This window comes from Sminthopsis crassicaudata, chromosome 1 (genome assembly GCF_048593235.1).
Source record: "Sminthopsis crassicaudata isolate SCR6 chromosome 1, ASM4859323v1, whole genome shotgun sequence".
Lineage (NCBI taxonomy): Eukaryota > Metazoa > Chordata > Mammalia > Dasyuromorphia > Dasyuridae > Sminthopsis > Sminthopsis crassicaudata.
Genome location: NC_133617.1, coordinates 639,672,013 through 639,699,791, shown reverse-complemented (window position 1 = coordinate 639,699,791; position 27,779 = coordinate 639,672,013). Strand labels below are relative to the sequence as shown.

Below are 27,779 nucleotides of genomic sequence, written 5' to 3'. Positions count from 1 at the left end.
AGTAAGGAATGGAAGGACAGTGTAAAACTCCTGCTGAATGAACAGATGGATATCTGGAATACTACAGTTGGATCCTATGTTTGCCACATACTAACTGTCTAGGGACAGTTCCTTAAACTAGGAACATACAAACTAGAAATTAATTTTGCTGATCTGCAGTGATTGAGAGGGCGTACATAGGAGGAATTTTTGTTCAGTCATAAATTTACTGATTCATTGTTATCCTTATCATAGTTCTTGATCATCACTTCCTTACTGAAGTATCTGAAGTCTCTATATCAATAGTGTCATCTAAATTTTCTGTCTTCATTGCTGCCTCTTATATTGTTCTATGCATCATAGGTACTTCATAAATATTTATTGAATTAATGAATAGATGTATGTTTCATTTGTAATGGAAATGGACAATGAACCCATTATGAGTATGTGCCTGGTGCCATTGATCTGGTTTCCCCCTATGATTCTGGGAGAGAAATGACAATGTGTGATGAAAATTGTTTTGAGAGACTCTGGAGAATATAAAGATGTTCTTTAATTGTTTCTGGTGTGCTAACTACATATTGTATATCAGCTTCCTTTATTGGCTTAAGTCACAAAATCAGAACTGGGAGAACCTTCAAAATGGCATCTCTCTCTCTTTATCATGCCTTTTCTCTTGGCTTGATTTCCCTTTGGCAGACTTCTTCCTGTTAGATGACAGCCAGCAAGAGACCATACTGTAAAGAGAAAGCTATTGTATCCTGCCACTATTCAAGTTAACATGTGGCCAATGAATACAGGTCTTGTTTCTTTGCCTTTCTTGATATTTGTTTTCATACTAAGCAAAAAGAGGTGAGGGGCATAACCTTGTGAGTTTGAAAGGGCAAGGAAGCAAGCCATCTAGGAGTCTGGTCCTAGTCCATGCTAGGTTTTTGTAGCCAGTCCTTAACGTCCCAATGGTCAAGGAGGGAACTATGAAAACCAGACCTCTGGGAGCTGAGAGCAGGACGCATCCAGCAGCAATGTGCTATGTAGCCATGAACTTGGAGCCAAGGCTATGTAGAAACTGTGCTTAGTTTGAGCTTACTTTTCCCCAGAGATTCAGTATTCAGAGAGATTGAGGTAGAATAGGTGTGATTTAATCCCTAAAGTTTTTTTGGGAAAATGTTTATATATCTGTTCTTATACCTTTAAAATGAATATGATTTTGTAAAAACATTTTGTTACTATTTGGTAAAATGGAATTGGTAGATAACAATGAGAGGATGCATCGAGAATAGAAACTTGAAGACAAGATTAGAAACATTCCAAAGTCATCTGTGAAGTATATAAAGGAAGATTCAGCATGGTGAGTTTGGGATAATGATTTCTGAATTCTCACTATCCTTGTTTTTAACTATATTGTGAAAAGAATTAGACTTTGGGGCATATAATAAACACTAGACATGTTTTAGATTAAATTATTTGTACTTCAAATTTAAGATTTATTCTAACAAGTTTCTGATAACAGTTATATAACTTAGTGCTAAAATTTAATCATTTAAATTACATAAATGGTGAATAAGAAAATAGGGGGGTTCATATTTAGAAATATTTTCTAATTATAAAGAAAATATATAAGCTGATGTTCTGGTTTCATTTGTTATGGGTGAAAATTTATATGGTTTATCACTTAAGTTTAAATCTAAAAAATATAATCTAGATAACACAACTGTGCCTTTTATTGAAGTGAAGAGAAACCTTATAATGGAATGAACTAAACATAATTGTTTTTTGGTCATTTCAATCGTGTCTGATTCTTCATGATCCCATTTGGGGTTTTCTTGGCAAAGCTACTAGAACAGTTTGCCATTTCCTTCTCCAGCTCATTTTACAGATGAGGTATTGAGGTAAACAGAGTTAAGTGATTTTTCCAGGGTCAATACTAAGCTAACCAATGTCTGAGGCCAAATTTGAATTCACAAAGATGAGTGTTCCTGACTCCAGGCCCAGCACTCCATACATGGGGTCATCTAACTGTCCTTGGCTTTCAAGGATAGGATAAATATAAACTACTAAACATAACATGTTTACTAAATGAAAAAGGATGGATTTACCTGGGAAGACCTGGAAAGAAGATTGAAAAGTTGTAAGTTTCCATTTCTAGAAAGATTAATTTTTAGAATACTCTTGTCTAGTGTAGGCGACTCTTGCCAAATTCAGACCCACAAAGATGAAGTATAAAAGTGATAAACTCATCAGGAAGAAATACTGAGTAGATCACAATGAATATTAAACAGAACATTGATAATGTATGTATGCTTCACTGATTTGATTCTTTAAGTTGGTGATTTAAACATACTAAAAATTCCATGTTTATGCATTTTGTAATTTTAATGAACTAGAATAAAAATGTGGAGCATATTAAAGGCATTTTTGAGTAAGAGAACCAAAAAGCCAGTAAGTTTCATATTAGATATTTGAAAACCATTTTTTCCCCTCCTTGTCATCTAGCTATCTTGCTTCTCTTGCTTCCTCTGAATTTGTCTTTTTTTTTAAATGTATAATTTAAAAAACCAAATTATTAATTATTAGTGTGAAAGATATCATGGGAAAATGAACAGAATATAGAACTTGTAGTTATGAGGCCGGGTGAGATTTAGCTTCAGCAACTTACTAGTTATGTGATCATGGACAAGTCATATGTCCACTTGGAGATTCAATATTTCCATCTCTAAAATGGAGAAAATATTTGCCTTACCTGTCTTTTATGGTTGTTAGGAAAGAGCTTTGCAGACTTTAAAGTTCTGTATGTACATGCATGATTTTCAAAGGTTAAATTGTTCATCTGTTGATTTTATAGCTATCTGTATCTACATACATCTGTATCTGTGTGTATCTAACACACATAAAATACATAAAACAGCTTCTTAAAATTGATATATTGTTCATCATTTATAATTTTCAAGATGTATTTCTTGTATTTTCTGATTTAATCTCATAATAATGCTCTGATTCAGGAAGTTTTTATTATCCTTATTTTATGAAGGCAGCTAGATTACATAGTAGATGGAACACTGGACCTGTACTCAGAAGTATCTCAGGACGAAACTGGTCTTAGACACTTCCTAATTTTGACCTTTGGCATATCACTTTACTTCTGTCTCTCTCAGGTTTCTCATCTATAAAATAATATACAATAATTATTCTCTAGACTTGGAGAATATTTGGGAAGTGCTTTGCAAATCTTGAAATACTATATAAATATGAGTTGTTATTAATGCTTTTTTTATTATTTTTAAGGGAACAAAATGACAGATAGATTTAGACTTACCCAAAATTACTAAGTGATAGGAGCTAAATAGAATTCTTATAGGGGAAAAATGGCTAAAATAGAGTGATTATAACATATAAGCTAAACTAGCAAAAAGTAATTTATTAAAAATAAGTTATTAATGGCTATGAACTAATAGTTCTCAGAAACATCACAAAGTTTTAAGAATCATATGAAAGATTGTTCAGATAAGAGGAATGAAAATCAAAATAACTGAGACTTTGCCTTATACTCAGCAAATTAATAATTGACAAACAATGTAACTAGAGAATGTTGGAGTAGTTTGGGAAAGATAGGCACAGCAGCATAGTATTAATAGAACTAGGAAATGATTCAACCATTCTAGAAAGCAATTTGAAATTATGTTAAAATGTGACTAAGTTATCTCTGTCATTTGAATTGAAAATTCTTCTGCTAGGCATAAACCCCAAAGAGGTTAAAGAGAGAGATGAAAAGATCCAAGTTAGCAGGTACAGTGAAAAGAATGTTGGGTCTAGAGTTAGGTAGACACTTAACCAGCACATGATTGTGAATAAGTCATTTAACCTACTTTCCCTCAGTTTCCTCAGCTGTAAAATGCAATTAACTCCTCGCAAGGTCTTTATGATGATCAAATAAAATACTTCTTGAACTATTATTCCTGGCACTATCTCTATAAAGGCAAAATATCATTATTGTGATGAATAATTGTTATAATAATTATTACTATCATTATGATAGCACTTTTAAAGAAGCAATGTATTAGAAAGGAGACAGATGTTTCTTGACTTGAAAATTATGTTATAAATTATGGTGCAAAATATGTTGGAATGTTATTGTTTCAAAAGAAAGTGGGATTATGAAGAATACAGTGAGGTATGGATAAACTTATATTAATTGATATCAAGCAAAGAAAAGCAGTTTATACAATGCTAATAATAATCTATGTAGAAAGAATAAAAACATGTATTAAAACTAAAATGATTCAGCTAGGCAAGAAAAGTTATAAGAACATACCTACCTAATACTTAGCAATGCTTTTAAAAAGGTAGAACAACATATGTTATTGGACTTAAAATTATAAGGTATCTAGTTTTTATTGAATTGCCTTTTCCTTCATGGTAGAGTTAGACTTTGTCATGTACAGAGAATAAAGGATTAGGGATTTAAGAACAAAAAAGTCTTTTCTTTTCCTTTCTTTCTATTTGAAAAATAAATGGTTCCCTGAGTGAGGAAAAAAGGTCATGTATATATAAGAAAACAAAGGTGACAAAATATTGCAATATTTTTTAATTGGCATGACAAATGAAAAAAAATTAAGACAACTAAAAATGATTATTCATTATGTGAGTAGAAGCACAATAATCTTGAACATCTAGTGAGGAGAGGTTTTTTTAATATCATAATTGCCTCTATACTTAATATAATTATTGACATACATAATTGTATTTTAAATATTGGTGACTATTACATTGTCAAGACATCATGAGGAAATAGACACAGAGAGGATTGACTTTGTAGTTAAATAAATAAATAATTCTACTTTTCACAAATTCTGTATGTATGGGCAAGGCCTTTAATCTTACAGTGTATTCTACCTGACCCCACATTACAATGGAGTTTCCAAGATACTTTGGTAGAGAGAGTTTCTAAAATGGCAGTTCCTTAAACCAATAAAATCAGCGACCTGAACCAAAAAACTAAAATATACTAAAATATTTGTCAAATAAAATAATTATGAATGTACAGATATAACATGGGCGTGTACATAACATTATATATGTATATACATATATATATGTGTGTGTGTGTGTGTGTGTGTGTTTGTTCATGAATATATCTATAGCAAATATATCTGATTAATTAATTGGGCAAAAAACTAAAATACTAAAATATTTGTCAAATAAAATAATTATGAACGTACAGATATAACATGGACATGTGCATAATATTATATATATATATATATGTTCACGAATATATATATAGCAAATACATATATCTGATTAATTAATTGGGCTACAAAATAGATCAGAGAGGGACAATTAATAGAGAATACTGAATAGTATGAATGGAAGTGAGGTAAGGATTTTTTTGAGATATGAAGAGAGTGAATTAACTGTATATGAAAGAACTTGCTTGTACTAACTACTGAGTAATCCAGGCTGGTAGATCACTTGAACTCATGAATTCTGAGGTTCAGAATAAAGTTAAGTTGATTGAATATCTACAAGGTAAAGTTAATTTAATATCTACACCAAGACCACCATAAATATAGTGCCATAAACCCAAAGAGGAATCACTTAGATGACTAAAGAAGATACTCCTTATGAAATAAATCAGTTTAAAATTTTCAAGCTGGTTATCAACAGTAAGAACAGTGCTATGAATAGCCATATAATTCCATTCTGGATTAAATAGGAAGATCCAGTGATCATCATCATCATTACCATCTAGATGCATATTTTGGTACAAGGGAATGGTATAACTCTTGGTATGTTATACTATGGATACTTTTAATGTATGAATTAGCCTATTTAACTTTTGGGGACCTTTCCACCTCAAACTGTATGATTCTGTGATTAATATTATATTTTTAGGAACATTGCTATCCTACCATGGTAAGAGCTAGGATGAAAAAAAAATGATCAATATATGATACTAGTCAAAGATTGTTGGAAAAATCTGTGTTTAATACAAGTAAGGTATTAGAATACAGATATAGAAGCAAGAATTAGACAAAATAATACATTAGTTCAGAACACATTTCAAAGTAAGTCTAATAAAAAGATCAGATATTAGGACTGGAAGCCTGAAACATTGTATCTTTTCTCATCTTCTTTCAACTGATTTCAGTCTTGAGGAAGTCTAACCATCTAAGAAAAGTTTCTGATTATTTTTGCCTTCTTACCACTTTGGTGGTCTCAGAATTATTTACTTAAAGTTTTAATTATGATTAATTTCTAGGGTCTACTAAAATGGGACTAGAAGGTAGTAGGAGAGCAAATATTGTACAATGTACAACAGATAAGGGGCACATATTTATTTTAAATATACAAGATAAATACTTAATACATATAATTTTAAATGTTTATTGGCAGGGGAAAATAATTAATTTAGAGTAATAACAATTTTTGTTCTATGACAGGAGGTTAAAAGTTAAAACATTTACCCTGCTTTATGAGTAGAATTTCTCCTTTTTAGTATAGCTCTTCTCTCTTCCATCACAGTCTTAGTCATCAACCTAAAGTACAGAGAAATAATGATTGGGGATTTAAGAGAAGAAAATCTAAAAGAGAAACTGGGAAGGTGCCTCTATATCCTCTCCTCTCATCATCTTTTAAGCCCTCTTCAATGTAGCTTCTGAATACATTTTCCCTCACCTGAACCTGTTATTTTCAGTTACCAAAAATCCCTAATTAATAGTTCTAATGACCTCTTTCCAATATTTTTCCTACTCAATCTCTTATCTGCATTAACTGTTAACCAACATTTACCTTGAATACCCATTCTTCTCTATCTTTCTGTTCTATTTACTTTATTGTTTCTTCTCAGTCTCATTTGCTCCATTATCATCCACAGCATGTCTATGAACTGTGCATATCCTCCAAGGCTCTCCCCTACATCCTTATTCTCTTTTGTATCTATAGACTCTCTCATCTGAAGATCTTATTAGCCCAAATGGTCAACGAACATCTAAATGCTAATGATTTCAGTATGTAGATTTATATAATACATGTGTATATATACCCCCCATACACACATATTTATGCATACACATATCCAGTCCTGAAATCTAGTACCCTCTTAAGGTCAGCTAGGTATCACAATGGACAAACTGTGTCTTCTGGAATCAGGAAGACTTGAGTTCAATTCTGGCCTCAGATACTTAACTAGATATGTGATTGTGGTCAAATCATTTAACTCTGTTCATTTCCATTTCTCATGTATAAAATGAACTGGAGAACAAAATGGCTAAGTATCCCAAGATCTTTCCCAAAAAAATTGCAAATGGGGTTATGAAGGGTCAAACACAACTGGAATGACTTTCTAATAATGGCACCTCTTAGCTACTAGCTGCTGAAATTTTCAAAATGTATATTCTATAGGCATCTTAAACTCAATATACTAAAAATAGACCTCATTATCTCCACCCCTTCAACTCACTCCAGTTCCAATCTATTCCTCTCCTAATTTTTCTTATACCAAACAGACCACTTTCACCTTTCCAGTCAAGTAGGGTTGCAATTTCAGTGTCATATCATTTTCTTTCTCACTATTATTGAGATATTGATTCCAAACAATTGTCAAATATTTTAATTCCTATGCCCACAAAATATTTCAGATAGATCCCTTTTCTTTTTCTTACAAAACAATTAAACTTGTTTAGTTCTTCATTACTTCTCCATTGAGATGTTATAGTATCTTTCTTTTTATTTTCTCTTTTAAATCCATCCCCCAAATAGTAAAGATAGTGATTTCCCTGAAACACATTTCCTAAAATACATTCCTAAAATCCTAAAATTCCTAAACATATTATCATATCCTAATCAATAAATTTCAGCGGCAAAAGTAATAGTTTATATATATTAAAATCAAATATAAATTCCTCTGGCATTGAAAGCTCTTTATAATATGATTTCTCCCTATGCTCCCTGTTTCCTGTTTTCTTACCTATTCTTACCCTCCAGGCACTCTTCATTTTACTCATACCTATTCTGCTTGTTGTTCCATATACATGATGCTCTACACTTCCAGGATATCCCTCATTTCTAGAATGTGGTGCATCTCTGCTTCACCCGACTTCCTTAAAAAAAAAATCTCAAGCATAAATTCTTCACACATGCACACAACCACACAATGCATCATACTCACATATATATGTGTATACTATATCCATACACATATATGTATATGTGTGAAAATAAATACATATACATATGTGTGTATATATGTATATGTGTGTGTGTTCATACACCCTCCTTTTATGTTATAAGTCCCTCAATAACAGAAAATATTTCACTTTTTTTTCAGCACTAATATATTGCAGTGTCTAAGTCATAGTAAGTGTTTTAAAATATTTATTAAACCAGAGAACTAATAAAAAATAAATAAGGATTTCTGGAGTCATATTCTATGTATATTGTAGAAATTTGCATTTGAATGAAAATATACAAATTCTTCATAAAAATAATTGTAATAAATTTAATTTTAAGCCAAACATAAACTTTTGCTATTGGTATTTGGTATAAAAGATCCTTATCCAACAACCTATTAAAATATTACTCAACAACCATTTCTATTTAATGATTAAAAAAATTAAAGAAGGCTTCCATAATATTTAGTAAATTCTCTTTGGAGAATGTGAAGATATGCAGTATGAGAAAATACATATGGATTATGGTCTATACTTTTTCACTATCCTTTGTAATATTATATCATGCCATAAAAATGTATGATAGTTTAAGCCTTTTTTTCTGCTGTCAAAGGAAACTATGTGATAAAGAATTTATATATAGCTATTCATCAGTGGGTGCCTGTTAGGTTCTTACTAAGTGCTAATGAGATCATGAGATATTAGGTTCTTACTAGGTGCTAAATCAGTACTTAACAATTCTCTAGTTCCGGCTACTGGGGGGAATTTTACCCCTTTGAACTTCTGGGGAGGAGCTTGCATGCTTAGGAGGAGCAAGTTCATTGGTTAAAGTATTTTTTTTCCCAGAAGTCCCTGAGTTATTCCATGCCCATGCTCTGAGAGGATAAAGGAGGCAACATTGAGCAAGGGAGAGGAGTCTCTACTCTAGGTCAGGGTTGGTGGCTCTTTACAAGAAGAAGAATTTGGCCGAGAGATTGAGTTGAGACAGCAGATCTCCTCCCAGAGAGTGATCAGCAGTTTCTGGAGACAACAGAACATTACAGGTGCCTGAAAGTGAAGGGAAGATATCCATTCCAACAAGCTGATAAGAACCCAACTTTGGTTACTAAATTAATTGCACCACCACTCAACACTGTACTTGGGCTATTTTTGCTAATCATTTATAATAATGCTGCATGGATGGTAGTGCACTATTCCAGTTTTCCTACTGATCTCGTTTACCTCTAAAGGAAGATTTCAGCTACTCAAGACAACTAGGAAAATATCTACACCTTTTTTACTACACCTCACCAGATTAATTGGCATTACATGAAAATAAGATGTTTTTAATTAATAGTCATCCTCATGGAACTCTAACCAGAATGAAAGATCTGATCATATTAATCAGGATTTGGGCATATCAATCTATTTGTTTTTTTTTTTTTTTTTTTTTTTTTTTAATACACATATAACCTCCCAGTAAGATCAGGAGTGAAACAAGGTTGCCCACTATCACCATTACTATTCAATATAGTACTAGAAACGCTAGCCTCGGCAATAAGAGCCGAGAAAGAGATTCAAGGAATTAGAGTAGGAAATGAGGAAATCAAACTATCACTTTTTGCAGATGACATGATGGTATACTTAGAGAACCCCAAAGACTCTGCTAAGAAGCTACTAGAAATAATTCAAAATTTCAGAAAAGTGGCAGGATACAAAATAAATCCACATAAATCCTCAGCATTTTTATATATCACTAACAAAATGCAACAGCAAGAGATACAAAGAGAAATTCCATTCCAAACAAATGTTGAGAGTATAAAGTATTTGGGAATCCATCTACCAAAGAAAAGTCAGGAATTATATGAGAAAAATTACAAAACACTTGCCACAAAAATAAAGTCAGATTTAAATAATTGGAAAGACATTCAGTGCTCTTGGATAGGCCGAGCGAATATAATAAAGATGACAATACTCCCCAAACTAATCTATTTATTTAGTGCTATACCAATCAGACTCCCAAGAAACTATTTCAATCACCTAGAAAAAATAACAACAAAATTCATATGGAAGAATAAAAGGTCGAGAATTGCAAGGGATCTAATGAAAAAAAAAAAAAAAAACTCAGAGGAAGGTGGTCTAAGTGTACCTGATCTAAAGCTATATTATATAGCAGCAGTCACCAAAACCATTTGGTATTGGCTAAGAAATAGACCGGTAGATCAGTGGAACAGATTAGATACAAAGGACAAAAAAGGGTACATCTATAGCAATCTAATCTTTGACAAACCCAAAGATATCAACATTAGGGATAAAAATTCATTATTTGGAAAAAACTGTTGGGAAAACTGGAAATTAGTATGGCAGAAATTAGATATGGATCCACACTTAACACCATATACCAAGATAAGATCAAAATGGGTACATTATTTAGGCATAAAGAGGGAGATAATAAATAGATTAGAGGAACAGAGGATAGTCTACCTCTCAGACCTGTGGAGGAGGAAGGAATTTATGACCAGAGGAGAACTAGAGATCATTATTGATCACAAAATAGAAGATTTCGATTACATCAAACTAAAAAGTTTCTGTACAAATAATACTAATGCAAACAAGATTAGAAGGGAAGTAACAAATTGGGAAAATATTTTTAAAAGCAAAGGTTCTGACAAAGGTTTCATTTCCAAAATATATAGAGAACTGACCCTAATTTATAAGAAACCGAACCATTCTCCAATTGATAAATGGTCAAAGGATATGAACAGACAATTCTCAGAGGAAGAAATTGAAACTATATCCACTCACATGAAAGAGTGTTCCAAATCACTACTGATAAGAGAAATGCAAATGAAGACAACTCTGAGATACCACTACACACCTGTCAGATTGGCTAAGATGACAGGAACAAATAATGATGAATGTTGGAGAGGATGTGGGAAAACTGGGACACTAATACATTGCTGGTGGAGTTGTGAAAGAATCCAGCCATTCTGGAGAGCAATTTGGAACTACGCCCAAAAAGTTATCAAACTGTGCATACCCTTTGACCCAGCAGTGCTACTACTGGGCTTATATCCCAAAGAAATACTAAAGAGCAGAAAGAGACATATATGTGCCAAAATGTTTGTGGCAGCTCTTTTTGTTGTAGCTAGAAACTGGAAGATGAATGGATGTCCATCAGTTAGAGAATGGTTGGGTAAATTGTGGTATATGAAGGTTATGGAACATTATTGCTCGGTAAGAAATGACCAGCAGGAGGAATACAGAGAGGCTTGGAGAGACTTACATTAACTGATGCTGAGTGAAATGAGCAGAACCAGAAGATCACTGTACACTTCAACAACAATGCTGTATGAGGATGTATTCTGATGGAAGTGGAAATCTTCAACATAAAGAAGAGCCAACTCACTTCCAGTTGATCAATGATGGACAGAGGTAGCTACACCCAGAGAAGAAACACTGGGAAATGAATGTAAATTGTTAGCACTACTGTCTATCTACCCAGGTTACATGTACCTTCGGAATCTAATGCTTATTGTGCAACAAGAAAATAGTATTTACACACATGTATTGTATCTAGGTTATATTGTAACACAAGTAAAATGTATGGGATTGCCTGTCATCGGGGGGGAGGGAGTAGAGGGAAGGGGGGATAATTTGGAAAAATGAATACAAGGGATAATATTATAATATATATATATATATATATATATATAATAAAAAATTATTTAAAAAATACACATATAACCTTTATTGAAGTCCTTGAGAAGTCAAGTTAACAATTAATGGTTAAATGCCTACAATGTATTAGGTCCTGTGCTAAATACTGGGGATATAGAGAAAGGAAGAAGACATATTTGTATGTCATTTTCAAGTATACAGTATTTTTCTTTTGCCTCTTGAGACTACTGGGATTTTATTTAAGTGAACTAAGTAACACATCAATTACTTATTGAGATAGTACTAGCAAAAAGCATTTTGTTTGTTATTAAGGAACTGCAGTGATTTGGTCCTGAAAATCCCACTGTAATTGAATTATAATTGATTTCACATTTAGGCTGTTTCAGTAGGGCATATTAAAGTAGCTGATTTGCAAAGACTGTACTAGATATAATGCTTCCTTACCAATTTCAGCAGAGGTTTTAAAGGCAACCATAGGATTGACTTTCTGAAGACATCTCCAAAGCATTGAGGTCATTGGATCAATGACAGAACAGTATTGTCATTATATATATCCATGCTGGGAGACCCTGGCTACATTTAGTAATGGGTCCATGATGACGGTGAAATGAATCTCCACAGATTAGCACATGACAATGGGAATTTCACATATCAAAAAGCAAAACTTGCCACCTCCTTTAGCAGATGTGGAATTCAAAGATCTTATGCCTTTGGCTGCCAGCAAAATTAAATCCACACTTCATTAGATATCTGTAAAGATATTCCATGTTTTACCCCCAAATTTGGACTACTTTATACTCAATTTTCCAAAGTTAATATTTTACTGAACTCAATTTTATATGTAGCTATTATGTCTTGGGGAAGCAATATGACCTTCCAGCACAATGCATAAGAGCTGTTAGTGTCAGAAATATCTGAGCTTAATCCTACCTCTGATATATAATTACTGTGTGACCCTGCATAAGTCATTCTCTATGAGTACTTCTCTAAGAATGCAACTTTCTGACTATGATTTGAGCTGCACTGGCAGAGAGCATTTCTTCTTTGAACTTTTGCCTATACTTATAAAACTACAGTTTGGGATTTAAAAAAACAAAACTTAAATATCTAGAGTTTAGGCATACATACATATTTATGTGTGTACATATATATATATATATATATATATATATATATATATATATATATATATATATACACATATATATATGCATATATATGTACATATATATGCTGAATACTGTATAGCTTTTAACTTCTATAATATAAAGTAAGTCACCAGATTTTTGAAAGTAGCTATTTTTTTGAAGCAAATAGTTTTCTTTCAATGATTACATATCTCATACATTTAAAAGATTGCATACATATGAATGAAATGCATATGATCTAAATTAAAGTTCTGAAATTTTTAATCCTTATTTGTTTCTGGGAAAGAAATAATAATTCTTTTAAACACATTCTATTATGGGACAGGCAGTAAAGTATAGTGGAAAAAAGGGCTGGATGGACGTGTCTAGAAAAAACCTGGGTTTGAACCCTGCCTTTGACATTTATGGGTAAATAATTCAAACTTGTTGACCCTTGCTTTATTCTGTTTTAAAATGGGGCCCATAAAACTGCACTACCTATTTCTCAGGGTTGTTGTGACATTCAAAAAAGATAATAAATACAAAATCCTTTATGAATCTTCAAGTGCTATTAACTCTCATATATTATTTTGGAGGTCTGTTAACTTTTTCCAATGATAAATCTTGGTAAAAGATTTGCCATATTTGTTAAATAAGTATTGTTCATGTTATATTTTCACATAACATATTTTGTAGTACCTATGTAAAGAAGCTAATCTCAAAAAACTTAAGATTAGATAGCAAAATAATTATTCCTTGGTGTAAAACCACCAAAAATGTATATAAACTAGAGCTTACTCTAAGTCAAACACCTATATCTTACAATCCTGGATTTCTCATTACATGCACTGTTTAAGTACCTACACACACAAACTTAACACTTCTGGAGAATGAGTGGAAGAGAACTCCCTGAGAAATGGAAGTTTTGCCTTACTTTGTATCCTTAGGATTTAGCATGGTGCCTGATACATAGAAAGAAACAAATAAGGATTAAATATTTCAGGCAGGATAGTATTGCTCTTATACATTTTATTCATATGTATGCAATTATTTAACATTATGAGAAATGTAATCAATAAAAGATAATTAATATATGCTTATTGATTATTAGGTATCTACTGCTTCTTGCATTAAACTTACATGTAGTCAGAAACTATTTTTCATCTTTCTATGTCTTATGCACTAAATTTGATTCATATTTTGTATTTTATGAAGTATTCCAAAAAACCTTTGTGCAAGTAACAGCTTAAGATGATAAATTATTAAAAATTTAAAAGATGGGACTTCGGGCCAAGATGGCGGTGTGGAGGCAGACAGCTGCTTGAGCTCTGTGTTTTCTCTCAGGACTTACTTCATGACAAGCCTCGGAATTAATGCTTCACCAGAAAAGAAACCCACAAATAATCACCAATAGACAACATCCTTGAAATTCGCCAGAGAAGGTCTGTGTTTTTTCTGGGGAGGGTCAAACAGATGGGCACAGATTGAGGGCAGGCAAGCCAGAGTGAGACAGAGAGCTCACACAGCTCAGACCAGAGTGGGGAGGGATACGATCTCTGCCATTTCTGCAAAAAGACTTTTACCCCAATGTGGATGTTCCGTCTTGGCAGCAAGCCAGGAGCAGCAGAGAGGGTCTAAACACCGGAGGTGAAGAATAAAACCCCAGAAAGGTAGCATCTCTAGATACCGGCCACCCCCAACCCCCATCTGGAGTGACTCAGCACATTCTCAGAGCCTCAGAGCGCAGACCCAGCACAGCCATCTCTGTCCTGTTAGTTGCTAGCTCTGCCCTCCCCCCCAGTCGGTAGAGGAAGCCCATTAACACCATCCAGTCCCATCCCCCCAAAAACAGACCAATTGTTTCTCTTGTCAATTTGTTTTCTTCCATTCTGCTCTGACAAAATGAACAAAAAATTCAAAAGCCATTGACAGTTTCTGTATGGAGAGAGAGCAGACTTCAAATACTGAGGAGACTAAAAACAGACTGTTCCCAGAGGAATCCCCTAAGGGGGATATGATCTGCTCCTCAATACAAAAGAATCTCACAGAGGAAATCAAAAAGGCTCTCACAAGAGAGCTAGAAAAGAAATGGGATGGAGAACTTATCCAGAGTGGATAAAGAGATCAAATCATTGAGAAACAAAATTAGTGAATGGGAAAAGGTAAACAACTCCAAGGAAAACAGAATTAGTGAGCTGGATAAAGAAAACAGCTCTCTAAAAAATAAAATGGATAAAATGGAAAAAAAAATCCATAGAAGAAAAAAACTCACTTAAAAACACAATTGGACAATTACAAAAAGATATTAAAAAAGTGAGTGAAGAAAATACATCATTGAAAATTAGACTCGAACTAGTAGAAATGAATGACTCAAGGAGAAACCAAGAGGTAGTCAAGCAAAACCAGAGAAATGAAACAATTGAAAAGAATGTTAAGTAACTTATGAGAAAGACAACAGACCTGGAAAACAGATCCAGGAGAGACAATTTGAGAATAATCGGACTCCCTGAAAAATGTGAGGAAAAAAAGAGCTTGGACACTATTTTCGAGGAAATTATCAAAGAGAACTGCCCAGACATTTTGGAAACAGAGGGTAAAATAGATATTGAAAAAATTCATTGATCACCTACTGAAAGAGACCCTAAAATCAAAATGCCAAGAAATATAGCGGCCAAGTTCAAGAACCATCAGACAAAGGAAAAAATACTGGAAGCTGCTAGAAAAAAGCAATTCAGATATGGAGGAGCCACAATAAGGATAACCCAGGATCTAGCAGCATCTACATTAAAAGAATGAAGGGCCTGGAATATAATATTCCAAAAGGCTAAGGAACTTGGTATGCAGCCAAGAATAACTTACCCAGCAAGAATGAGCATCGTTTTCCAGGGAAGAAGATGGACATTTAACGAAATGTTAATTCCATCTATTCTTGATAAAAAAAAAACAGACCTACATAAAATGTTTGATCTTCAAATACAGAACTCAAGAGATTTCTAAAAAGGTAAAAAGAAATCTTGAGAACTATACTTCTGCCATAAAAATATGTACAGAACATATGTATAATTTGTCCTAGAAACTAAAGGTGGAAAGGAAATTATATCATAAAAAAGTGTAAAGTGGTGGTACTACATCTCATGAAGAGACAAAGGTAACCTATTATATCTGAGAGAAAGAAAGGAGGGAGATGAACATAGTGTGTATCAATAGACATATTCGATTTATGGTGAAACTTCCACTTCATTGAAAAGTGAGAAGGAAGGAGTAAGCTAAGGGGAAAGGAATACAGAAATTATGAGGAAAAGGGGTAAAATAAGGGGAGGAACTTTAAGGTGGGAGAGGGATACTAAAAAGGGAGGGCTGTGAAAAGCAAGTGGTGTTCACAAGTTTAATACTGGGTAGGGGGGTAAGAGGGAAGGAAAGGTGAAAACCATAAGCAGGGGTTAACAGGATGGCAAGCAATATAGAATTAGTCATTCTAACCATAAATGTGAATGGGGTAAACTCCCTCATAAAGAGGAAGCAGTTAGCAGACTGGATTAAAAGCCAGAATCCTACTATATGTTGTTTACAGGAAACACACCTGAAACAGGGTGATACATTCAAACTAAAAGCAAAAGGGTGGAGCAGAATCTACTATGCTTCAGGCAAAGCCAAAAAATCAGGAGTAGCAATCCTCATCTCAAATCAAGCCAAAACAAAAATTGATCTAATTAAAAGAGATAAGGAAGGGCATTATATCCTGCTAAAGGGTAGCATCAATAATGAAGCAGTATCAATATTACATGTATACGCACCAAGTGGTGCAGCATCTAAATTCTTAAAAGAGAAATTAAGAGAGCTGCAAGAAGAAATAGACAGCAAAACTATAATAGTGGGAGATCTCAACCTTGCACTCTCAGAATTAGATAAATCAAACCGCAAAATAAATAAGAAAGAAGTCAAAGAGGTAAACAGAATACTAGAAAAGTTTGATATGATAGATCTTTGGTGAAAGCTAAATGGAGACAGAAAGGAGTATACTTTCTTCTCAGCAGTTCATGGAACCTATACAAAAATTGATCATATACTAGGGCATAAAAACTTCAAAATCAAATACAGTAACGCAGAAATAGTAAATGCATCCTTTTCAGACCACAATGCAATCAAAATTACATTTAATAAAAAGCCAGGGGAAAATAAACCAAAAAATAATTGGAAACTAAATAATCTTATACTAAAGAATGATTGGATAAAACAGCAAATCATAGACATAATTAATAACTTCACCCAAGAAAATGACAATAATGAGACATCATGCCAAAATGTGGAAGATACAGCCAAAGCAGTAATAAGGGGAAGTTTTATATCTCTACAGGCCTACTTGCATAAAAAAGAGAAAGAGAGGGGCAATGAATTGGGCTTACAACTAAAATTGCTAGAAAAGGAACAAATTAAAAACCCCCAGACAAACACAAAACTTGAAATTCAAAAAATAAAAAGTGAGATTAATAAAATTGAAAGTAAAAAAAAAAACTATTGAATTAATTAATAAAACTTCTATGAAAAAAACAACAAAATAGACAAACCCTTAGCAAACCTGATTAAAAAAAGGAAAGAGAAAAAGCAAATTATTAGTCTTGAAAAAGAAAAGAGAGAACTCACCACTAATGAAGAGGAAATTAGAACAATAGTTAGGAGCTACTTTGCTCAACTTTATGCCAATAAATTTGATAACTTAAATGAAATGGAAGAATACCTTCAAAAATATAGCTTGCCCAGATTAATAAAGGAAGAAGTAAATAGTCCAAATAGTCCCTTCTCAGAAAAAGAAATAGAACAAGCTATTAACCAACTCCCTAAGAAAAAATCCCTAGGACCAGATGGATTTACATGTGAATTCTACCAAACATTTAAAGAACAACTAACTCTAATGCTATATAAACTATTTTAAAAAGTAGGGATTGAAGGAGTCCTACCAAATTCCTTTTATGACACAGACATGGTACTGATACCTAAACCAGGTAGATCGAAAACTGAGAAAGGAAACTATAGACCAATTTCCTTAATGAATATTGATGCTAAAATCTTAAATAAGATATTAGCAAAAAGACTACAGAAAAAAGACTACACTATGACCAAGTGGGATTTATACCAGGAATGCAGGGCTGGTTTAATATAAGGAAAACTATTAATATAATTGACCATATTAATAGTCAAATTAATTAAAACCATATGATCATCTCAATAGATGCAGAAAAAACATTTGATAAAATCCAACATCCATTCCTACTAAAAACGCTTGAGAATATAGGAATAAATGGACTATTTCTTAAAATAATAACGAGCATATATTTAAAACCGTCAGTAAACATCATATGTAATAGCGATAAACTAGAACCTTTCCCTATAAGATCAGGAGTGAAACACGGTTGCCCACTATCACCATTATTATTCAGTATAGTACTAGAAACACTAGCCTCGGCAATAAGAGCAGAGAAAGAGATTCAAGGAATTAGAATAGGAAATGAGGAAATCAAACTATCACTCTTTGCAGATGACATGATGGTACACTTAGAGAACCCCAAAGACTCTGCTAAAAAGCTATTAGAAATAATTCAGAATTTTAGCAAAGTTGCAGGATACAAAATAAATCCACATAAATCCTCAGCATTTTTATACATTACCAACACAATCCAACAGCAAGAGATACAAAGAGAAATTCCATTCAAAATAATGGTCGATAGTATAAAATATTTGGGAATATATCTACCAAAGGAAAGTCAGGAATTATATGAACAAAATAACAAAACACTTGCCACAAAAATAAAGTCAGATTTAAATAATTGGAAAGACATTCAGTGCTCTTGGATAGGCCGAGCAAATATAATTAAGATGACAATACTCCCTAACCTAATCTATTTATTTAGTGCTATACCAATCAGACTCCCAAGAAACTATTTTAATGACCTAGAAAAAAATAACAACAGAATTCATATGGAACAACAAAAGTTAGAGAATTTCAAGGCAAGTAATGAAAAAAAAAAATTAAATGAAGGTGGTCTAATCAACAAAATTAATAAGCCTTTGCTTAATTTGATTAGACCAACATCAAAAATGAAAAGGAGTAACTTACCATTAATGAGAAAGAAATTAAAGCAATAATTAGGAAGTATTTTGCCCAACTATATGGCACCAAATCCAACAATCTAACCAAAAGAGATGAATATTTACAAAAATTTCAATTGCCCAGGTTAACAGAAGAGGAAATAAAATACTTAAATAGTCCCATTTTAGAAAAAAAGAAATTGAACAAAAATTATTCCAATATCATGTAAACTATTTGGAAAAATAGCTAAAGAAGGAATCCTGCCAAATTCCTTCTATAACAATAACAAAACCAAGAGAAATCATATGATAATCTCAATAGATGCAGAAAAAGCCTTTGTCAAAACACAGCATGCATTTCTATTAAAAATATTAGAAAGCATAGGGATCAAAAGTCCTTTTGAAATAATAAGCAGTATCTATCTAAAACCTACAACAAGCATTATTTATAATGGAGAGAAGCTAGATGAATTCCCAATAAGATTGGGGCAAAATAAGTAAGAAACACAAAAACATGAGGTTATATAATTATGATGATTGAGCAAAGCAAGAAAACATCTAAAATAAAGATAACGATAGCACCTACCTCCCAATACTTATAAGTAAGAATACTTACAAGTATTCTTACAAGGATCAAATGAGATAATAAATAATTATGATAATAATAAGATAATAATGCAATGTTTAGCACAATGTCTGGTAACATAGTAGATGCTCTATAAATGTTTATTGACAGTACTCTTTCCCTTCAGCTTTCCCCAAAACAGATTGATCAGATTGATAACTACTCTATAATTTCTAGCCTTAGAACAGTATCAGGAAACACAGAATAGTTAATGACTAGCCCAGATTACCATAGTTAGAAGGTCTTATGATTCCAAGGCTGGCTATCTATATATTATGATATATTATCTCTCAATAAATCTTTATTGAAGTGAATTGAATTTTATGAAATTAATTGATACCTCTAACTACTTGAGATGGTAAATGTGGGTACCTTTTCAGTTTTTTTGCCTAGATCTGTGATTTTATGTGTATGGGGATACTCCTTAGTGAGGAAGAAAAGTCATTTCATTGAATTAGAAAAGGAGTTAACAAATTTATAGAATTGCTTAGAAAACAGAGAGTTTAAGTGACTTGACCCTAGTCATTTCTGTGATATGTTTCAAAACTTAAGACTTCTTAGATAGGTTATTTCTCAGTGGTATTGTCTTTCTTTGGAGTTCCATCCAATGCTAAATATGCCATCTTAACTTTAAATTTGATTTAATTTGAAAAAATATCCTCAGGTCTCTTTCTACTTTATAAATTGTTACAGATGAAGACTTTTTTTTGTATATTATCTTTACCTCATGGTTTGATGAGCATTTGAAATAATGTTTTAAAATATAAGGTCCATGCCCCTTCTTTTTGTCTCTTATAAAACAATTTCTTCAAATATTTTAAATAATGTTAAATTATGATTTTCATTTGTGAAAGAAAAAAAAAAGACTTAAAACTGGAAAGGCCTAAACCCTTAACACTGACTCTTAAGCCAGAAGTTCTCTTTTATTTTAAATTATGTAAATTCAGTAGAGCCAATCAGTAATTTAGAGACTTCTTATGACCTTCAGGGTATTTTATTTCTTGTTTAACAGAAGTAAAAGTATCAAGTGTTTCAAGATAGCAAAAATTTAATCAAAGAATCATTCTAGCTTAGACTGCTATTGCTGGAGAAATTTTTCATGAGAGGTTAAAGAGAGCATTGAGTTTGTAAATGTGCAGAATCTGTTCACATAAACTATGGGATTTTTCTTTCTTATTGTGAGGCAGCAAATGGACTCACAGTTAATGATTTCTCTAAAATGTTATTAAAAGAGTATTTCATTATAATATAAATAACTTCCCATTGATGTTAGATTGGTGATGTCTTTATATTTGAAAATGTACTCAATTAGGGGAATTGCTATTATCTGAATTTGCAATATTGCAAAGTTGCTGTTTTAAGCAAATGAAATTTCTGAATTGTCATTGGAAAAGTTTCTTTTGTATTCTCTTGGTCAGTTGAGTCCCTTAGAACAATTCTCTCAGCTGTAAATTCAGGAAAAATATCTTCGTATAACAAGAATATGACTGTGCTGATTTCAATGCTAGGGGAACAGTATTGATAATATTTCTTGGCCACTCTTTTCACATTAAAAAAATGTTTAAAAATAAAGTTACAGTTGCAGTCCTAAACTGTTATGCAAATGAAAATTCAAACCATTAAGGCATTATAAAACAGTAAACATTGAAAGTCTGTTCGAGATTCAGCTGTCAAAGAGCCTCACTCTATTGAAAAGTATTTCATCTGGAGAACAATTATAAATTGGAAAATGGATTCTAGATAGCTTTTAATTTTAGTCTAAATCTTGTTCTTTTTCTGTTCTTTCTTTCCTTTTTTCTCTTCTTCCCACAGATTCAGAAGTTTCAGATTTTTAATTTTTTTTCCTCAGTGAAAATCATTCAGAATATTAAAATACTAGGCATTGGAGGATAGTTCTTTTTTTAAGGAAGTTCTTCATGCCATTAATTTATAAACCAAAATTTAAAATTGGGAATAAAAGGTGGAAGCATGAGTTTGAATTTGTATACAAATAACTGGGCCCTAAGCCTTAAATCTATCTTATTTCTTGCAGACTAACTATGACAAACTAACTTTTTAAATTCACATCATTCATTCCTTGAATAAGGTTTCCTGTCTATCTCACTCCATACCATAGCAAGATAGACAAGTTTTTCATTTACAAATGAATACCCACTTTATTCATTATTGCTTTGAGATTTCAGTTTTTTATTAATCTATTTATCATATCAATAACAGAGAAAAAGTAATCTCTAGGTTATAGAAATTAAAAGGAGTTCCAAGTTAAAAGATGTGGTAGCCTAAAAAAAACTGGAATATTTTCCCCAAAAAATTTGAATAAATTTTATTCAATCAACTATACAAATGCATGCTATGTGTGTATATGTATGCATTTATGGATATCAAAATAAATTTGTCATGTGATCCACATTGCTACTTAGGAACCTTATATTCATCTTTAGTTGACTGCACAGCACATTTTCCTCACCTCATCCATTCCACTTATTGTTCCATGTTCTGATAGTCACCAACCAAAGATCGTAGAGCTTTAAAGTGGCAAAATATGGACTCAAGTTCCAATCTTCTGCCTTCAAGACTATTTCTTTCTCACTTTAATGTGATTGTTCTTTATCCATTTTGTGTTACAACTTTTTGAGTGTTAGAAAGCAAGCATTTTGAAAATAGATTTTTCATTTCTGCATATTTATTTATATTCATCTAAAACTTGGTACATATTAAGCACTTATTAAATAGTAGTTGAATTATTGTTTGAATGATTAAAGTTCCTCAGCTCCATGAAGTGATATCTATTAATCTTTTTTTTTTGTTTTGTTTGTTTGTTCTATGCAGAACATAATATCCTTTACAAATAGGTGCATTTAAAATGTTGTTAAATGAACTTGAATTGAAGTTTATGCACTGAACTTGGAATGTCATCATATTATTCATGTAAAGATTCAGACTAGGAATTCTTAGTAAAAGATGAAAATTAGATATTGATTTGAGTATTATCTACATGGAAGTGATAACTAAATAGGACCGTATATAATTACCAAAGGGGAAAAATATGGATTAAGAAGAGAAGATAGTTGAGAACATTAACTTGGAGAATCCTTACAAACAGGGATCAGAGAATGGAAAAGGTACTAGTAAAACAGAGAGAAGAACAGAAAAATTCGGGCTCATGAAAGATCTAAAAAGGATAGATTTATAAGAAGGGATGCTTGACTGTGTCAAAAACTATGAAAATGTCAAGAAACTTCTTAGCAACTATGAGTTCATAATCCCTGATGTTTACCTAAAAAGAATATACTTTTGGTATAGAAATTCACTACGGATCTTTTGGAGAGCAATTTCAGTCAAATGTAATAGAAATCAACTCTCAGAGGCTAGAATTCATTTGGGGAGGGGGGGGTGGGCTTTGTATAGTTAATCACCAGGAGAGGACACCAGGAGAACCTGTTTTGTTGTTCAGTCATTTTCAATCATATTTGACTCTTCATCACTCCATTTGGGTTTTTCGGGGCAACATTACTGAATTGGTTAGCTATTTCCTTCTCCAGCTCTTTTTACAGATTAGGTAACAAAGGAATACAGGACTAATTGACTTTCCCATGGTCACCCAGCTAGTCTAAGGCCAGAATTGTACTCAGAAAGTTGAGCCTTCCTTACCCAATCCAAGCAATTTTCCCACTGTGCCACCTAGTTGTTCTAACAAGTTTTTAGCAAGTCTTTAAACAAATGCTTATTGAATTAATCTAAACTGAAATAGTAGATATATCAAATGAGTTTGTGAGATATAAAAAAATGAATGAATGAATATGTATTCACTGTGTGCCAAAATGTATTAGAGATACAACACTAGAGAATCAAATAAATTAAAGCAAGAGACAGTTCCTGCCCTTGTGAAGTTTACCTGTGAAGTTTACATTACATATGAGGTAAGTAAATGTGTCTTGCAAAAGTTAAAGGGCCAAAAGAATCCACAGTATTTTTATTGTATCCCTGCCCCTATAGAGTTTATGTCCCAAACTAAATAATGAGACAATAGTGAAATCAATTTAAAAAAAATGAAATTGATGCTAGATTTGGATTCAAAGAATACTGTTTAAAACCTAACTTTTCCACTTCCTATATGTAAAATCCTCAATAAATCACTTCCCCTATGAGCTTTAGGCCTCTTGTTCAATAAAACAATGCAGATGGGTTGGCAGATGATTTCTATGGTCTCTTCTAGCTTTACGTCTATAAGTTTATAGTAAGTTATTTTTAAAAACATTATGTCCATTTACTCCATTTTCTTAATCTTTTCTCTATTGTCATTATGGAATGGACCTTTTAAGTACCATATCTAGAAATGTGATAGAACGGGATAGCAATCTTAATAGACTTACTATTTATTCATTTCCATTGTACAGAAGAGTTTAACAGAGGTAGAAATTTGGATTTTTCCTTCTCCCTCACAGATGTGTGGGAGATAAAGAATAATAAAACAATCTGTTGTCAGATAAAATTTTAAAGCATTCTATATTCAAAATCGCATTGAAAACCTCAGACTCCTTACTAAGCAATTTTCATATTATTGTCTCCCTCTCTGGTATAAAAAATAAATTTCAATAGTATTACCATTATCTCACTTCATTTGCTTCAACCTTTTAAAGAATATGCCTTTCTTCCTCTTTGAAAGAAGAATTTTGTCACTAAATAGTTATTATATCTATACAGGACTATGGTGATCCTGTGGCCCCACAGACAAGTACCAGTTAAAGATACAGTAACAATTGCTTTTATCAATTACATTTATTAAAAGTGTATTTATATCCAATATCTACATTTTTATATATCTGACCATGGAATAGGTGAAATACTAAAATATTTTATTACTGAAAATGTTTAATAACTCTAATTTAAGCTCAAGATATAATTTCTGAATGTTCTGGGATGCACTGAGCTTGTTAAAATTCCTAAAATGTTATATATCCAATTAAATTTCTTTTTAAGTTAGTGATTGCTCTCTGAAATGAATTGACAATTGCTTAAAATTATCTATAAATAAGGAGTAGAAAGAATGGGACTAAGGAAATTCAAAGCAATAAACAAAAGAGACCAATAAGCACTTTGAAAAGTTTCATCTTAAGAACTCACAAGTGACTGAATCTGCCAATGATATAAAGCAGGCAATTTGTCATGCTAATTAATAGTAAAAAAAAACCAAACAAACAAAAAAAGAGGCCTACAGGATAATGCTTCCACTCTAGAAATATAACTTTGATTTTAATGCTTTCATACCACCGATATGGAAAACTGAAGCAATTGTAATAATGATAGAGAATTATCTTCCCCTCAAAAACAATTTTAAAAAATTATAAATGAAAACTAGAACATTTTTCATTCTTCAGTAGGATAAAGTGTGGTTTGAAAAATACCTCCCTGTTGAAGAGAATATAATTTTTCCTGCTGAGGGTGGACGAAATTATCCAGAAAGGATTTTAAGACGATAACAATTCTTAGGCTATAAAGGACAATAAATACCAGTGAAAATAAATTGTATGACAGGACAATATGAAAAACAAATTTAAAGTATGGATAATGAATTATGTTGGAGCTATATAATTGGTAAGAGGGTTTTCCCATAGAGTATATTCTAAACATTTCCAAGAAGTTATTATTATTACCACAGAATGATGAAGATCTCCTGTTAAAATTCAAGGATATCTATCACTGGCCTAAGGAAGTAGACATATTAAGTTGTTTGATCAATATTAAGTGCTATTTTGCTTCTATTTTTCCTATAAAGATAAACAACTTTATACTATAAAATATAGAGTAAAAAATATTGGTTAAGGGGGAATTTTAGGACAGGATATGTGAAAAATGTAGTAAGATGGTACACAGCTGTTTCAATGACATCAGGTCATGTGGCATGAAAATCTCAAAGGACTGAATTTGCAGGTGTGATCAGTGAACCTTGACAGATTAAAACAAAAAAATAAATCTAACAAGCATAAATCAAATAAAAATAAATATAAAACCTCATACACACATAAATACAGGCAAAATTAAAGGATAGAAATGCTTTGAGAATCACCTTTGGTAGAGTTTATAAACAGAAGCTTCAATCAAGAAAATTAACTGTGTGATCTAGCTACCAAAAACAGTAGATAATAAAAAGTAATTTTGAGGTCAAGATCCAATAATATAAATGTTACTTCTAGGAAAAACAAGTGAAGTAATAATTCTTTGAACTCTCTTCTAGTTAGTGGAAGAAATCGTCATCAAAAGACATCCTTAAGACAAAAGTTTTTGTTTTCTAAGTAGGAGATTTTGTAAAATATCAGCTGGTGAATTTGTGGTCCATTACCTACATAGACATTGATTGTCAAATGCTAAAAATATTGCGGAAGATTTCACTGGAATTATTAAATTTTTGAAAGACATTCCAATAATTTTAAAGTATCCTTGTGCTAGGATATCCAGGTGGTTCTTATGCCAGGGTGTTTGCAGACACTCAAAATATATATTTCCTTGGGATTTCCAGTGATCTGAGGAAGAGCTTTTTGCTTGAACTTGTTTGTCAGAAGTCTACATATATACATAGCTAAATCAATAGTTATAAAAATTATGGCAATTTGTGAGAGTGAAGTCTTACTGGACTTTCTTTGTGTCAGTATTTACTGACACTTATTTTTCCTTTTTTTTTTTTTTTTTTTTTCCAGAAAGCTCAGCTCTGGGGAAGCTTTTACATAGAAATTCCCTTTAGCTATCTCAAAATATCTGGGAGAGAAGGAAATTAAAGAGTAGAATAGGAGAAGTAGTATATGTTTCTAGAGAATTATTAAAATAATGAAATAAGTCCAAATCAGTGAAATAAATTTCTTTTTCTGTGCATTTTTTTGAGGATTGCGGGGTATTAAAAACTGGAAGAATTATAGACCTTAGACTTTTGCTACATGATTCTGAAGAGTCTAAATCACTTAATCTCTCAATACCACTAGCAACTTTCTAACACTATAGCTTCCAGAAGTTTTTCCTTTCATTAGAAATTTCCCTCATCAAAAAAATTGGAGTCCTAAATCCCCCCAAAAATCATGCAAGGGAGTTAGAAATACATAATTCTAAATCCAGGAAGGAGTAAGTTCTACATTTTTCAATACAGAAAGGGTAATAAATTAGCCAAAATAGCCTAGAAAAGGGTAAGTTATTTGATTGGCTTTTTAATGTAATCAATTATTACCCAAATTTCATAAACTTTTCAGGAATCTCCTAAAATGCTCTGGCTACTTTGGTTTGGGAAATACCAACCTTTAAAAATTTGAGGTAGGTTTGAGATTGGGTGGAAGCCAACCCAAAACCCTTCATTGAAGTGTTACCTGGATGCTTCATTGTGGCATGATTTCAGTTATGTCTTCATGAAAGCTATTTTAGTAGAGTATAAATTCTGGCAGGTCTTACTTTGTTGTGAAAGTTTCAGGTGTGGACATGGTAACTGGCAGAGGGTTGTTTTGATAAAAATCATTGCCAGATGGTGATCAATAATAATATATTTGATGATGATGATGATGATAATGACAAAAATGAGGAGTAAGGAAATGAAAGTGAATATCAATTCAATAATTCTTCTATAAAGGGATGGAGAAGTTGTGCTCTAAGTAATTGAGGAAGGAAGTACCCACATGTATGAAATGACTGATCTGTAATTTATTTAAATCAACCTAAGATATATATCAATTGTACTCCTAAAACTTTATTCAGAATCTGTTTATTCATCTGTGTAGATCCTTATATGACTACCCATTCCCACAAATTCTTATGTGTGCTAATTTGTTCCCTATTTCATTCCGTGGTAACTTTATGTTATAAACCTCCATCTCTTCTACCCACAGTGGATAGCACACTGAACTTGAATTAAGGAAGACTCATCTCTCTGAGTTCAAATCTTGCCTCAGCATTATGAACCTAAGCAAGTCACTTAACTCTATTTGTCTGGATTTCTCATTTATAAAATGGGCTGGAGAAGGAAATGGCAAGCCACTCTAGTATCTTTGTCAAAATGTTTTCTTCCATGATTTGAATATATTTTGCCATCAGCTATGCTTAAAAGTGTACCTTGTTTCAAATGTCATCACTTACAGTCGGACATGACTGGAAAGACACATT

At 32.3% G+C, this 27,779-nt stretch overlaps 1 protein-coding gene across 1 annotated transcript in view; it reads left to right on the top strand.

Moving 5' to 3' along the window:
• The window catches only part of PTPRD (protein tyrosine phosphatase receptor type D), a 2,806,204-nt gene that overhangs the window by 930,410 nt on the left and 1,848,015 nt on the right, over positions 1 to 27,779 (top strand).